Below are 16,434 nucleotides of genomic sequence, written 5' to 3' on the forward strand. Positions count from 1 at the left end.
TGATGTTGAACATCTTTTTCATGTAGTTATTCGTCGTCTCTTTGGTGAAATGTCTCTTCATGCCCTTTGCCCGTTTTCTAATTGGGTTATTTCTTTCACTGTTGCATTTTGAAAATTCTTCGTATGTTTTAGGCTATTCTTTTGGCAGGTATGTAGCTTGCAAATATATTTCCCCAGACCGTAGCTTGTCTTTTCCTCCTCTGAATAAGATATTTTGCAGAGCTAAACTTGTTCATTTTGATGAAGTCCACTTTAACCATTTTTGAAAATAAATTATGCTTTTGGTGTTAAATCTGAGAATATTTTGCCTAGTCCTAGATCCTGAAATTTTTATCTTTTTTCCCCAAAGCTTTATAGTGTTAAGTTTTACATTTAAGTCAATTATCCTTTTTACATTAATTTTTTATTAGGTGTGAGGTTAAGGTTTGGTTGTGGGGTTTTTTGTTTTTTGTTTTTTGTTTTGGCGGGGGGTGGGGGGGTTGCTTATGATTTCTCCAGTACAATCAATTGACATTGATCCAGTAGAAAAAGTGATTTGTTGAAAAAGTGATCTTTCTCCCACTGAATTACTTTTGCACCTTTTTCAAAAATCAGTTGGGCCAATTTGTGGGTTTATTTCTGGCTTCTATATTCTGCCCCAGTCATCTATGTAACTGACCCTCTGCCAATACTACACAAGTCTTGATGACCGTAGTTGCATAATGTCTTAAACTCACGTATGCTGATTCTTCTCACTCTAGTCTCCTTTTCAAAAGTGTGTTAACTATTCTAGTTCTTTTGCATTTCCATATTGATTTTAGAATGATTTTGTCTATATCTACAAAAAAAAATTTGCCGGGATTTTGATAGGAATTGTGTTAAACCTGAACATCAATTCCAGAAGAATGTTCACCATGCTCAGTCTTCCAATCCATGAGTACAGTATGTGCCTCCATCATGTAGATCTTCTGTTATTTCTTTCATCAGTGTTTGGTAGTGTTCAGCACACAGGTCCTGTATGTGTTTTTGTTTGACTTACACCTCGGCATTTCATCTATTTGAGCGATTTTAAATTTTTTTTTTTCAACGTTTTTTATTTATTTTTGGGACAGAGAGAGACAGAGCATGAACGGGGGAGGGGCAGAGAGAGAGGGAGACACAGAATCAGAAACAGGCTCCAGGCTCCGAGCCGTCAGCCCAGAGCCTGACGTGGGGCTCGAACTCACGGACCGCGAGATCATAACCTGGCTGAAGTCGGACGCTTAACCGACTGCGCCACCCAGGCGCCCCTATTTGAGCGATTTTATTTTATTTTATTTTATTTTTTTAAATTTTTTTTTTCAACGTTTATTTATTTTTGGGACAGAGAGAGACAGAGCATGAACGGGGGAGGGACAGAGAAAGAGGGAGACACAGAATCGGAAACAGGCTCCAGGCTCTGAGCCATCAGCCCAGAGCCCGACGCGGGGCTCGAACTCACAGACCGTGAGATCGTGACCTGGCTGAAGTCGGACGCTCAACCGACTGCGCCACCCAGGCGCCCCTTTGAGCGATTTTAAATAGCAAGGTAACTTTTCCAGCTTTATTGAGATCTAATTAACAAATAAAAGTGTATGTACTTAAAGCATACGACTTGAAGATCACTGTGAAATGATTCCACAATTAATCAGCACATCTATCACCTCACCTAATTGCCTTTTTGCGTGTGTTTGGTGGGAAAGCTTAAATTGTACTCTCAGTAAGCAAATTTAGAGTATATAGCACAGTATCATTAACTATAGGCACTATGCTTTACGTTAGATCCCCGGCACTTATTCCTGATATAACTGAAAGTTTGTGGCCTTTAACCAACATCTCTGCACTTCTTCCACCAACCCCAGCCCCAACCTCTGGCACCTAGTATTCTACTATCTGCTTCGCTGGATTTGACTTAAAAAAAAAAATCCATATATGAGTGAGATCATACAGTATTTGTCATTCTCTGTCTGGCTTATTTCACTTAGCATAATGTCCTCCAGGCTCATCCATGTTGTCACAAATGACAGGCTTTTCTTCTGTTTTATGGCTAAATAACTATATATGTATACCACATTTTCTTTATTTACAATACTTAGGTTGTTTCCATACAGAGCTATTGTGAGTAATGCTGCAATAAACATGGAAGTGCAGATATCACTGTGAAGATATTGATTTCATTTCTTTTGGATATAAACACAAAAGTGGGTTTATTGGATCATGTGGTAGGTCTAGTTTTAATTTAATTTCAGTGTCTCCGTGTTCGTGCTCGTATATAGAAATACATTGGATTTTGTATGTTTATCTTGTATCATATGACCTTGCTAAAGTTCACTTATTAGTTCTAAGAGGGTTTTTTAAATTATTTCTTATAATTTCTATAATTTTTATTATTTCTTACAATCACGTCATCTGCGAACAGAGACAATTTTATTTCTTCCTTTCTAGGCTGAATGCCTTTTATTTCTTTTTCTTGCCTTATTGCACTGTCTAGAACTTTCAGCACAATGTTGAGTAGAAGTGGCAAGAGTGGGTATCCTTGCTTTTTTCTTGATCTTAGGAGGAAAGCATCCAGTTTTTCACTATTAGGTATTATGATAACTGTCTGTTTTATGTAGATACTCTTAGCAAGCTGAGGAAGTTCCCCTCTGTTATTTTTCTAAAAACTTTGTCATGAATGGGTATTGAATTTTTTTAAAAAATTTAATGTCATAAAACATACATAGCTTAAAATTTATCATTTTAAGCATTCTACAGTGACATATGGGACATTCACTACCTTGCACAATCATCACTACTATCCATTTCCAGAACATTTTTTTCACACTGAAAGGGAACTCTATACCCATTAAGCAGTCATTCCTCATATCCTCTTTCTCCCAAGGGTATTAAATTTTGTCAAATGCTTTTTCTGCCTCAATTGATAGAATCATATGATTTTTCTTTTTTCAGCCTGTTAATAGGGTGGATTAAAATGACTTTCACATAGTGAAACAGCTTTTGTATTTCTGGAATAAACTCTACTTGGTCATCGTGTATAATTGTTTTTATATATTACTAAATTGTGTTTACCAATATTTTGTTCCTGATTTTTGCATCTGTACTCATGAGGAATTTTGGCCTACAGTGTTCCCTCTTTTTTGTATTATCTTAGTCTGGTTTTGTATCAGGGTAATACTAGCAATTATATTGAAAGGAGTTTGCTCCTGTTGTATTTCCTGGAAGATATTGTATAAAATTGGAGGTAATTCTTCTTTAAACATTGGTACCACTCTCCAGCGATACCATCTGGGCCTGTAAATTTCCCTTTTGGGAGGTTTTAAATTATTACTTCAATTTCCTTAACAGTTATAGGGCTATTCAAATGATCTATTTCATATTCAGTGAGTTGTAGTAGTTTGTGGTTTTTGAAGAACTTAACCATTTTATATAAGTTGTCAGATTTCTGTGTGTAGAGTTTCCCACAGTGTTCCCTAATATCCTTTGGTGTTCTCGGGGTCTGTAGTGATACCCTGTTTTATTCATAATATTGGTGATTTTTATTGGCCTTTTTGAAGAATCAACTTTTTGTTTCACTGATTTTCTCTATAGTCTTTCTGTTTTCAATGTCAGTGATTTCTGCTCTTATTTTCATTATCCCCTTCTTTCTACTTGCTTTGGGTTTATTTTGTTCTTCTTTTTCTAAGTTCTTGAGGAAGAAGTGTAGATTACTGATTTAATATGGTTCCTCTTTTCTTTCTTTTTCAACTCCAATTTTATTTTATTCTATTTTTTTACGTAGGCGCCATGCCCAATGTGGGGCTTGAACTCATGACCCTGAGGTCAAGAGTTAAAGACTCTACCAGCTGAGCCAGCCAGGCACCCCTGGTTCCTCTTTTCTAATGTGTACATTCAGTGTTATACATGTTCCTCTTGGTCATACTTTAGCTGTTTCTTACTAATCTTAATACATTACATTTTTACTTCATTCAGTTTTACTTCTTTTGACATTTTGTCTTTGACCTATGAGAGTTTGAATCTGAATCTTCCTGTGTGGCCCCTATTGACACCATGGGATGGAGGGGGCTCATTCCTGCCCAGTGGAAATGAGTGTCCTGGCTCTCTACTTGGTCCTCTCTCACATTACCCCTACAGGGAGCTGGGGCACCTCATTACAGCCTGGTGACAGTGGAAGTCTACGCTATTCAGCCTTTGATGACAAAGGGGGCAGTGGGACCACAATCTTTTGTGTGGTATTTGGTTGGAGTCACTGATTATCATCTAAAATTTTCTCTCCCTTTTGCAGAGAAGGAAATGGAGAATGGGAGATGGGAAACCCTGTCCCAGACCTCCCAGCTGGGAGGAGTGGAGCTGTGTTGACAGCAATACCCAGCACCTGCACAGCTCGGTGAGCTCCCCAAGGAGGGGCTGGTTCCCACAACTGCCAGCAGGGGGTCTGTGCTTGGGCAGGGCAAGGGGCTAAAGATGAGCAGGAATGATCTGCTAGTTCCCTGCTCAAAAGCCATTTTGGCCTCATGTCTCCTCCAGAATAAAATCTTACCTCCTCAGGCTGGTATCCAGGGCCCCTAAGACTGACTCTTCTAAAAGGATCAACCAGGTCAACTCTTGCTCTGAACCCTAGTGTCCTGCACTTAGAATGGAACCTAGGCCATATGCTCTTGAGGCCAGCCACCTACTTCTCTGGTCTTCCTGTTTTCCTGGCTCACTTGACTCTGTGTGCTCCCTTCTTCTTCTTGCCTGAACACTCCATACCCATATCTGCCACAGGGCCTTTGCTCTGCTCTTCCCTCACCCTAGACAGCTGTTTGCACAGCTGGCTTCTCCTTGTCACTGCCTCAACAGAGAGGCCTACATTTTTTTTTTAATTTTTTTTTTCAACGTTTTTAATTTATTTTTGGGACAGAGAGAGACAGAGCATGAACGGGGGAGGGGCAGAGAGAGAGGGAGACACAGAATCGGAAACAGAGGCCTACATTTTTTATGATGCCCCACCTTGCCAGCCCCTGTCACTCTCGTTCCCATTACACTATTTCATTTTTTCTCTTTTTTTCTTCTCTTTTTAACATCTTTGTTTTTCACAGGGCCCTGCTTTCAAGATCTGTATTCATACCGAAAACCAAGAGCAAGCTAGCTTTTGCCCTGCTGCTTCATGGGTGCTGTTTCATTTTCTTCATAGCGCACATCTCACTCTAAATTTTTCTGATGTGTATTTGTTTATATGTTTATTTTCAGTCTTCTCTTTGGGGCCCCACGGGACAGGCTTGTTTTGTTTCAGCTCAGGCTCAGTAAGCAACAAATAGATGTATGTGTGCTCAGGGCTGGCTGGCTCCAGCCTCTTGGACACTGTTGGGTGCTGTCTGTAGGCCCGCGTGGTGCAGGCCAGACTGGCCAGGGTCTCTGTGCTGGGGGAGCAGCAGCACATGGGCAGAGGCCAGGCCTGTCAGCAGGAGACCCACTGAGGCAGAGGAACTAAGGAAGCCGCTAAGAGTCCATTTTCCCTCCTTGTTGCAGCCTTGACCAGAGGGCAGGGCTCTCTCTCACCCCTCCTAGGGAAAACCAGCTGTGGTCCTTCACACACACATTAGTCCTGCCCCTAACCCCCAACTCCCTGCCTGGAACAGGTGGTCCCAGCCCTGGAAGTGCAGGGTGGGACCAAGACCTGGCTCCTCTACTGGCTCCTGCACAGGCAGGCCACGTGTCTTGCCCTTGCTGGCCTACACTGACTGCCCTGTAAAGTGAGGTATAAAGTTCCCACAGCCCTTCTGGTACATGCCTCACCCCCTGACCTGGCTAAGGCTGCCCAGAGTCCATGGCCTGGGTAGAGCCATGGTCGGCAGCGTCCTGAAGGAGCCTCCTGGGCCAACAATTGCTCGTTAAAATGGAGCAGGCTGGTTGGGGAGACTCATCCTGGGGGAGGATACACACCCTTAGAAAAGGAAGAAAGTGTACAGAAGGTTAGCACACTACCAAAGGGTACATCCAACATGGAGCCATATGCATTATGGAGGGAAAGAGAAGGAATGATGCTGACTCTGTGTGTGGGGGCAGGGGCAGCGCTGGTCAGCGGCAGGGGACACAGACCTGCTTCAGCAGGACTACCGGCCCCCCCCCCCAGGGCTCAGCTCCTGGATGTACGCAGCCTGGTGCTGTCCACACCCAACACTTCCAACTCAGAGCTTCCTCAGCCAAGGGAGAGTGGGGGTGGGAAAGTGTCACTTCTCATTTCCTTTGACCAGTTCAAGAAGAAACAGAGCTCCGTTTTCTGAGAGGCTCATAATTAAATGAATTAAAATGTTTTCCTTCACGGTGACTTTGCCAACTCCCGTCCACCTCTCCCTGGCCCCGTTCCCAGCAAGTGGAGAGAGGCTGGGAGGATGCAGAGTGACATATTGTGTGCCTCCAGAGCAATTAGCTTGTGCATCGTCATTTTGGGGAGAGATTTATGGCCGGCGTTCGGAGCATTCCAGCCCAGACCTCTGAGGCCTGGATTCGTCTGCTGGGGAAGTTCCTGGAAGCGGAGCCTCAATATTAGTTCCAATTACAGTCAGATGAGAGCCCATTCGTAAGGATTGCCTTCGACAGGCTCCTCTCCTGTCGCTCTGGTCTGACCTTGAGCCACCATTGCTGCCACCAGCCTCAGAGAGGGAGGAAAACTCTCTGGGCTCAGCCCCGGTTCCTAGCAAGCCGAGGAGGCAGGCCATGGGTGTGCTGGACTTTGACAGGGAGAGCTGCGGAAGCACATGGAGGAGGAATGGGGAAGACTAAAGATGTCTCGGCATCTTGCTTCTCCGCAGATGCTTCTGGAAGGGTGGCAATGCAGGGGGCACTGCCCATGGTCTGAGATCTCCCAGGCCCCGGGACCATCCTTTGACCTTGTTTCTGAAGTAGACTGTGTAGTCCCAGAGCAAGGGCCCGAGTCCTTTAGGGACCCAGGAGGCATTGCAGCCACAGCCTCCAAAGAGTCCTCACTGGGCACAAGGACCAGAGCTTACTATCTGGCCATCAGCGTCCTTTCAGCCGAGCCGTGCCCCTGAGGGGTCTTTGGGTGAGCTGGGCTGTCAGTGGCCAACACACACACCCATTAGCACGTCTGCAGATGGATATTCCTCATGGCACCAAGACCCCAAGGACTAAATAAAAACCCAAGGAAGTAATTACCTGCGTATTGATTATGGATTAGGCTAACGACATTACTAATTACATCTAAAGATGTGTATCCACTGCAGCAGCCTGTTAATGGCTTGCATGAGGTATTAAAGCGCTAATTAGGAAAAATAGGTTTCTCACCAGCTGTGATTACAGGATCCCTGGAGAAGGAAGAAGGAAGATCCCCCGAGAGGCCCAGCTTTCCTTCAGTGGAGGCCTCAATCAAGAGCCAAGTCCATCATCCAAGACTGGACATTTCCATCCACCTGACAGATGCTCCTTGAGCTCCTGATGTCTTTCACGAGCGGGCTGAGGGGGCTGAAACTGGGCTCAACCGCCACAGGGCGTTGAGAAGGAGACACAGGCCTGTGCAGATGGGACAGGATGGCCCCAAGAGGGACACATTCTGGGCCTGGTAAACAACCTGAGAAGCCTCAAGCCCCTTCCAGAGAGGAACAAGAGGTTCCTGTAAATCATCTGGTCTAGATCCTTCTTTCAGACACAGAGAGGTGGAGTGAGCTAGCAGGTGGTGACGTGAGGCCCAGGGCCCAGATGCAGCCTGCACCCTTTCAACCGTGGTGGCTCACGGTGGTCAGGGACTGGGCCCCTTCCTCCAGGACGGGAAGGTGGGGAAAGCACTGGGTCTCTCCATCCACAGGGATTTCTTGTGCTTCTCCCTCTACTGAGGCCGCCTCTCCCCTTCCCATCCCTGCCACTACCTACACTTTACTCGCCTTTTGGTTTCTGCTTAGAGTAACTCCTGGAAGCCTCCCCTGCATTATCCTGACTGGGCTTGCAGAGGCCCCCCTCCTGGGACACACCATCAATAGAAGGCTGATGTCCATCTTCCTCTCTTTAGACCATAAGCTCAATGAACAGTGACTGAGCAGACCTGATTGGATAAGAGGGGATCAAGATATCTATCTATCTATCTTTCTATCTATCAATCATCTATCTATGTATCATCTATCTATCATATCTCTCTCTCTACCGACCTAGTTACTTATCTAATGATTTATTTGGCTTTACAACAATTCCTGAGCATTCTCTATATTTTCAATGTTATAGGATCTTATCTCTGAAGAGCATCTTGTCCTCATTAGATTTTCTTTCAAGTTACTGCATTTTAATTACTCAAGGAATACATTAATGCAGTTTTTTGTTAAAACTTCAGACCTTATAGATAAAGTTAAATGCCCCTCTTGCCACCATCCACAACCTCAGAGGGGGCACAGGTATAGATTTGATGTGGATGCTTCTAGACCTTTTGGTGTGTTTTTGTACATACGTTTGTACCCGCAGAAATATAGAACGTTTGGTGTGCCTGCGTATGTGTGTGTATGTGTTGCACATGGGGCATGCATCTCCTGTCCTGTGTGCAGAAGGAGAGCATGACAAAAATGGTGGGAGGACAGTCTAACCTCTTCAGGGATGGTTTTATTTGACTGTCTTGATAAAAAATAAAAAATGAGGGGTGCCTGGGTGGCTCAGTCAGTTAAGCATCTGACTTCGGCTCAGGTCATGATTTTGCAGTCTGTGAGTTGAAGCCCCACATGGGGTTCTGTGCTGACAGCTCAGAGCCTGGAGCCTGCTTCGGATTCTGTGTCTCCCTCTCTCCCTGCCCCTCCCCGACTTGTCCTCTGTCTTTCTCTGTCTCTCAAATATAAATAAATGTTAAAGAATAAAAAAAAGCCTCTAATGAAAAATGATAGCACTGGACTGTTATGAAATATAATGTGGACTGTGACTTACGTATGTTCTCAGTTGATACAGCTCATTTAGAGGCCATGACACAAGATTGCCAACAGTTACCATTTTTCCCCTTCTGGGACACGCATTGAGATGTTGGGGAGCCCATTGAGGGTACTGGGACCGCAGGCTCCCAATTCTCTACCATATCTCTCCCCTAATTTTGGTTCAGCCGATGGTAAGCCAAGTCTTCCTGGCACCTACACAGGCCTAGTGTACCCAGTAGGCACTCAGTCAACACTTCGGGAAATGGAATGAATCCAGCGAGAGCCACGTACGAACAAGCAGCATCCAGCCGGTGGCACCAGTCAGGACAGCACAGTCCAATGGGGGAGCGTCTGATTGTCTATTTATAAAGGTGGGGAAGGGGCTAAGGAGACCAAAAGAGGAATGACCAGTGACCTCTTGAGGTGTGAAGGGACAAAGGCGGGGTAGCTGTCACCCGGAGATGGGGCTTGACAGAAGCCAGGGGTTTGCTAGAGAGTCCCGCCAACCATGGGAAACTGGAGGTGGAAGAATAGGGAGAAGAAATGCTCCCCGGTCACTGTCTGCTTCCTGCTGGTGCCTCCCGATGTCTGAGTTAAGCAGGAGCCAGAGGCCAGGGAGACTGCACTGGGACAGATGTGTGTGGATGACATGTGGCCTGCCCGGCTCCTTGGAGCCATCCGCAGGGTGGGAGGAGGAGGAGAAGGAAGAGGAGGGGGCGGGCTCCATCCCTGGCCTCCCAGTGGCCCCCAGCAGCAAGTCTGTGCCCTTTCTGACATCTGGCTCAGACCTTCCACCTGCAGCCCCAACCTGGGCAACGTCAGCCACCTCAGGGCTGCCAAACAGCCACCGCCCTCCGGCAGCAGTGGGGGGGGGGGGGGGGGGGGGGGGAGCACATACCTGGGCATTTGGCCAGGTGCAGGAAGGTGGGGAAACTGTAGTGTGCCTCTGTTCCTCTACAGTGGTGACATCAGCTGGTGACATCACTGGGCTGGCCCTGCAGGTGGAGGGCGTCACAAGTTCAAATAACTCATTGGGGATGGGGGTTAGGGATGGCGTCAACAGTAGGGGCTGTGCCAGGAACACTCCTGCTGATTACTGAGGGGCCTGGGCGGGAGGACAAAACCTTGTGCAGCTGTCTGAGGTTGTGACCCCAGCTCTGTGCTCAGGAAGGGTCTGTGCACAGCTGGGCCGTCTCTGAGTGTGTGTGTTGGGGGGTGGTGTGCCTGGGCCCTCGCATGTGGGTCCACAAGGACGCTGCAGGTCAAGGGCATCAAACTCTCCACAGGTGTTCCCTTTCCAGCAGAAAGGCTTGGGGGCACTTTCGTTTCTTACAGAGGGAAGACCCCACCCCACCCCCTGTCATATTTGGGCTGGAGGTCAGCCCACACCTGCCTTCTGTCGCCCAGGTGCCTCCTTTCTACCCTCAGGCCATTCCCCGCCTCTCCTGCCTCCAGCCTCTCCCCTCTACACCACCCTGTACATGGGGGTGGGGGAAGAGGCTCCAAAGCAAAAGTCCACATCCGGCTCACTTGCTCTGTCAGCTCCGTCTGCCTCAGAATAGAGCGCAGAGTAGGGGCAGGCACTGGGAGGGGGCAGCTGGCCATCCTGTTGCTCTGAGGATGCAGCGTGTCCTTCCGTGTCCCCTGGAACCCGGGGTGGGGGGGCCCAGGCGAGGGATGGGGCTGGTGGCCTGCCTCCACACCCGCGCTCCCACCCCACCCCCGATGGCAGCGCGCACCCTCTGGCCCACGCCCCCAACTCCCCTCGCAGCCACGGTCTCCCCGACTTTCCCAACACCCCCCCCCCCAGAGATAACACCTTGGCCTCCCTTTTGCCTCAGGAGCCTGATTGGTCACCTCCGTGCCCCTTGCAGAGAGAGACCAGGCCACCGCACAGGGCCTGCAGGGACGGACGCAGGGGCGACCGGGCCCCGGTGCGTGGTTGTGAGCGCAAACCCCCGTGTGCACACGAGACACGCGGGCCGAACGAGCGTGGGGCTGCTCGGCTGGGTGGAGACCGGTCCACGGGGCAGCGGTTAACGCGGACTGTGACTAAGGCTGCAAGGGGACACGGATGGCAACTGTGCGGGACACGTTGTGGGCAGGAGCGTCGGCCGGGCCAGCGCAGGGACCAGGGCGGAGCGTTCAACCAGGAGGCTAGGCTGAGCGGTTACCAGACGACCCAGAAGGACTGGAGCGCTGGCTTTCCTCTCAGCCGCTGTGGGGACGCTCCCCTGCCCTCCTCTAACCCCTCCCCCAGCTCCTCGCGGGCCCCGCCTCCGTCCCCCCCCTCCCCACCTCGTTAACCAGCGTGTGGTGGTGGAGATTGGCAGACCGGAGGGGGTTAGAACGACTGAAATCCTGCCTGCCTCTGAGAAGCAGTGACAGGGGAAGATGAGCAGCTTGGGACCCAGTAAGCCTGGGGTCAGAGAGGAGGACAGGGCATCAGAGGACGAAAGCAGGGCCTAGACAGGAGGCCTTTTATCCCTTTGGAGAGACACGGTCAAGATTAGTATGAAGCGGGTGTGGAGCCTTTCTTCTTTGAGCACAGCCTTCTGCCTTCTTCTGGGAGAGGAGAGCCCATGACCAGAAAGAAAGGAAACAGCAGGAATGGATATGGGGTCCCCGCCAGGGTTTTCAGGGCTGGTGCTCCAGGTCTCCTTGGTCCTGTGATCTTATTCCAAGGTGCCCCATCCCACCAAGGGGCAGGAAGCACACAGTGACTAGGAGTCACCCCAGGGAGGATTCTGCCGTGCCCAGTGACCATTCACCTCCCCAGCATCCCCAGCGCCACTGTCCTGAGCAGGCTCTGGTCTCCTCCTCCGATGACCACAACACTCCCTTCTCGGTCTTCCCACCTTTGGTCCAGGCCCTCTCAGGCCACCCTCCCACAGCCTGGAGGGGGTACTCCCTGGGAGTGGCAGTTCCCAAGAGTGTATTCTATGGATCAGTGACCCACAAAGTCCCATGTAAATGGAAAAGGCTGCGCTCCCCCCTACCCCTCTGCTCATTGCCAACTTTTCTTCTCAATGTCTAACATAGATTCACTGTGTTGGTGAGAAGACAGAGCCTCCCACAGCAAATAAACACATTTAGTTTGGAGTCATGCGGTGTTTCCTATATCTGTTTGATCATGGGGTCCTTTTTCATCCAATGCATTTTGAAAAAAAGCTAACTAAAGTACACATCTGATCATTTCTTCCTTCAACACTTGAGTGCCTCCTTGCACCAGTGCTTTTTGCCCTATGACCTCCATGGTTCTTGCCTTGCCTTCAAGACACAGGTCCCTTGCCTTGCCTGGCCCTGAACTCTCAGCCTGGGTTCATCTTCCACCACACCGGGCACACAGGCCCACCGCCTGACGTCCATGCACTCTCTAAACACAGTGTGAGTGGGAGGTCTCCAAACCTTTGTTTCAGCCCTTCTCCGGTGCTCTCTCCCATCTCTTCTTCCATCCACCCAATTCTAACTCATCACTGAAATCTCAGAAGCTGTCTTCTCCCTGAAGCCCTTCTTGATCTCACAGTCAGGATGACTCACTCCAGATGGGCACTGCTTCTTTATTACCCCTTCTTGTCTTCAGCCAGGCACTCTCCCTCTCCCCCAAAGAGTAATCCTTCAGGAAGAGTTCCAAGTCTGATATGACTCTTTATCCCTTCCAACCCCACCTCATCCTGATCCCACACAAGGCTGGTCTAATGATATTTCTATCAATCAATCAATAAATGTTGAAATCACTGCTCCCTCCTCTTCTGTCTTGCCTCTGGGAAGAGCCCCAAGAGGCCAGGAAGAACACACGTCTGGGAGTTCCTTTCACAGGAGCTCTGGGATTATGGCGTTGTCATGTGCACACTATAAGGGGTCGTATTTATCAGGGTAATGAATGTTGCTGTGTTACGTCTGGGGGCTCATTAGATCCATGTACTTAATCAAGTACAAAGTTCAGCCCTGAGTTGAGCCATCATCTAAGGAACTAATGAGGCTGTACGAGGGTCAGCAGAGACCTGGGACCCCGAAGGCCAGCACAGAGTCCTCAGGGGTGGTGAGAAATGGGGATGAGAAGGAAACAAAAGATAATAAAAGAGCCCAGAGAGGAGAGAGGAGGAGTCACCAAGGAATCCTGATGTCCTCTGGTTTTATTAGACATTTTGGGGGGAATGTACAGGAAAGTGCTAGAACAGTATAGTACACCCCTCCCCATGTCTTTCTGATGATGCTGGCTCCACACGTACTCCACTCTGGTGAAGTCAGCGGGATAATGGTCCTGCCCTGAGGACCCTGGTGCAGGACCAGGTCCCTAGAGTCAGCAGTAAGGACCAGACGTGCTAGTGCCAAGGGGGGGAAATCGCCTACAATCCCTTAGGCTGGCATGGGCCACATAGGAGCATTTGCCAACTGCAGGGTGCTGGACATGAGAGGTGACAGGATGACAAAGATGGAGGAAGAGAGGGCAGGGAGAAGCTTTAACCCCACCCAGCCTCCTCCAATCACAACTGTGTGCATGGAGCTTCCCCTTTCCTGGGTGGACTTTTCTGAAAATGAGCTTATGAGCCCAAATGTCCTCTCAGGCCTTGGTCCCCAGCACGTGTCCTTGGAGCAGCCACATCATTTGCACCGTGAGCTTGGCCCAGCCCAGCCCAGCCCAGCTCCTGGGTCAGGATCTGCATTTCCCTCAGGATCCCTAGGAGATTTGTGGGCAAAGATGTGAGAAGGGCTGATCTCAGGTGCCATCCAGCCAAGGTGACCCTCCCGTCCATGTGGTAGGCTCATTGAAGTACAAACCCATCGTAGGTATCTTGAGTCTCTCTGCCTCCCCAAAACCCACCCACATAAGTTGGTCCAAAACCTGAAGGGAGATCAGTGCTCAGTAAGGAAGAAATAAAGTAAGTGAGACCAGGTAACAGGTCAGCATTTTCTTAGGGTCTGAAAAAACAATGGTCACTCTGATTATGGGAAACTGTAGGCTGTAATCAAATATTTGCGCTGGCAACTCCACTCTCTGGTCACCAGCTGTTAGAACTCCAGCTGGACAGGAACCCAGGTCCCTCCTTGCTCAAGTAGAAGAAACAGGAGGGCTCGGTCTCCCCCTATGCCAGGGGGATGAAATTCTTCCTTGTTTCAGAGGCTTTGGAGAACATCACCCGCCCCATGTAAATGCACGCCGAGAGGCGCCAACTATTGTCATGCTCTCATTATGTGTCTTGGGATTCCGACCGGAGGAGTCACACTCCAGAGAGGCAGCTGTTCTCCTCTGCAGGTGGAGCATTTGCCTGACGTCACTGGAGTTGGAGGCAGACGGTCTCCTGGACAGCCAGGGACAAGGGCGGTGGCCTTCCAAAGGAGCCACCTGCCACAGCCTGACAGATTGACATAAGGAAGGTGGACTCGGCCTGTTCCTGGCCTTGTCCGACCAGCGGAAGAGGATTGAGAAATGTGTCTGGCGGTGGTGCCACAGGAGAATGCATAAGTAGCCAACTCGCTTACTGGAAAAGAAATGACCTAATCCACCAAGCTAGCCTGAATCTTAATGGGAAGACCATGCAGTGGGGTAGGAAGGCTGGCCAGAAGGCCTTGGCTGTGCCCGAACTGTGGGTGCTGAGTGCCTTCCACCTCATGCCCTGCCCTGGAAGCATCAGAGCCCCTTAGAAAAAAGCAGTGGCTCTGAAAATGCCACTTCTTAAGCCAAGAGCCAGCCTGGGAGAGTGAAATGCACCCAAGAAGGGCTGAGGCTTAAAATGAGGGTGCTCAGCAGGAACCCAGACTGCAGTGACCTGGCCAGCCTGCCACCCTTTCAGATGGGAAAGAGCCCAGAAAGTTTCGAAGACAGTGAAGCCCACCAGTGCGCTTTGAGAGAACATCCATCCCTCTTCTTTCTTCATTATGCTGATGATATACATTTGTCACCAATAAATAAGCAAACAGGACAGACAGAAATGCCTCATGGTCCCACACACAGACATTGCATTTGAGTGGATGCTGTGCTGCAGGGCACCAGGACCTCGCTGGTATGGAGGCTGCTGGTCCAGGGACTACACTTTGAGTAGCAAGGCCCTGCCAGATATTTTCAAATATGCCTGTATATACATTTTTGTTTTAAAAATTTCCCATAGGGTACATACTATTTTTCAATAGGACTCAGTTTAATAACTTATTATGACTCCCTTTTGATATAAAAAATATACTTCAGTAATAAATAGTGATGGCTACACAGAATTCCAATGTATGCAAGTTCCAGAATTTAGCCACTCTCCTATTGTGGGACACATGGGTTCTTTTCAACTTATCTTCCATATTAAATAGCCCTCACAAAGATAAGTCTTGTGACTAAACCTTATCATACATCCTAAACTCTTTCTTTAGAATTTCAATAGGTAAAATTAAAGGCATGCATAATTTGGGGACTTTCCACAGAGATTACCAAACTGCCCTCTGAAAAGGTTTACCAACAAACACAGACCCCAGCAGTGTACCAGTCACTCTCACTTAAAACAATTATTCAGAGAAAGAAAATCAAAGGACAGCCTCAGGTTTCTGTCTCAATTTTTGCTACATCAGGAAAGTCATACATTTTCCTAGTGAAAGAGCATGGAATCTCACTTCCTCATTTATTTCACATTTATCTACTACTTCCTGTGCAATGAGGTATTGCAGCAGGCACTGGAGGGGCTCAACTCAATGTAGTCACCGTTTAGAGAAGAACTAAGACCCAGTAAAAATGGTCTGTTCTCCCCAGTTTTCTCCAAATTCTCTTTGATCCTGAGAAACTTACTTCTAAGATGATGGGACATGTCCCAAAATGATTTGGGACCTGGTGAATTTGAAGTGTCTCTGGGACAGCCCAGTGGAGATGCTTGGTAGAAACCTAGACAAGGGGGTCCAGAAAAGTGGGTCACTATGATGGTTAATTTTTTGTGTCCACTTGACTGGGCTAAGGGATGCCAGACAGCTGGTAAAACATAATTTTGGGTATTCCTGTGAGGGTGTTTCCAGAAGAGACTAGCATTTGCATTGGTGAACTGAATAAAGCAGATTGCCCTTCCCATCATCCAATCCACCAAAAGGTGGAGGAAGGGTGAATTCACTCTCTGCTTGAACTGAGACATCCATCTTCTCCTGCCCTTGGATATCAGTGCTCCTGGTCCTCAGGCTTTCAGACTCACATTGGAACTTGCACTACCAGCCCCCTCCTTCTCAGGAGTTCAGGTTCAGACTGAATTATACCACCAGCCTTCCTGGTTCCCCACCTTGTAGGTGACAGATCGTGGGACTCCTCTGCCTCCAAAGCTGCATAAATCAATTCCTATAATAAATCTCTTCTTATATATATATCTATATATCTCTCACTGGTTCTGTTTTACTGGAGAATTCTGACCAGTATAGCCACTTACCCTGTCTGAGTCCCAATTACCTCCTATGTAAAATGGGACCTGGGAGAAAGCTGATCTAGGAGCCCTTGGTATCCAAATGCCTGGTGTTGCAGGAAGGGCAGGTGGATGCAGCCCAGGGAAAGAAGAGCCTGAAAGCAAGGAGGGCTGAACAGAAAGTCCTGGCTGCCTGA

This window comes from Panthera uncia, chromosome D2, assembly GCF_023721935.1.
Source record: "Panthera uncia isolate 11264 chromosome D2, Puncia_PCG_1.0, whole genome shotgun sequence".
Lineage (NCBI taxonomy): Eukaryota > Metazoa > Chordata > Mammalia > Carnivora > Felidae > Panthera > Panthera uncia.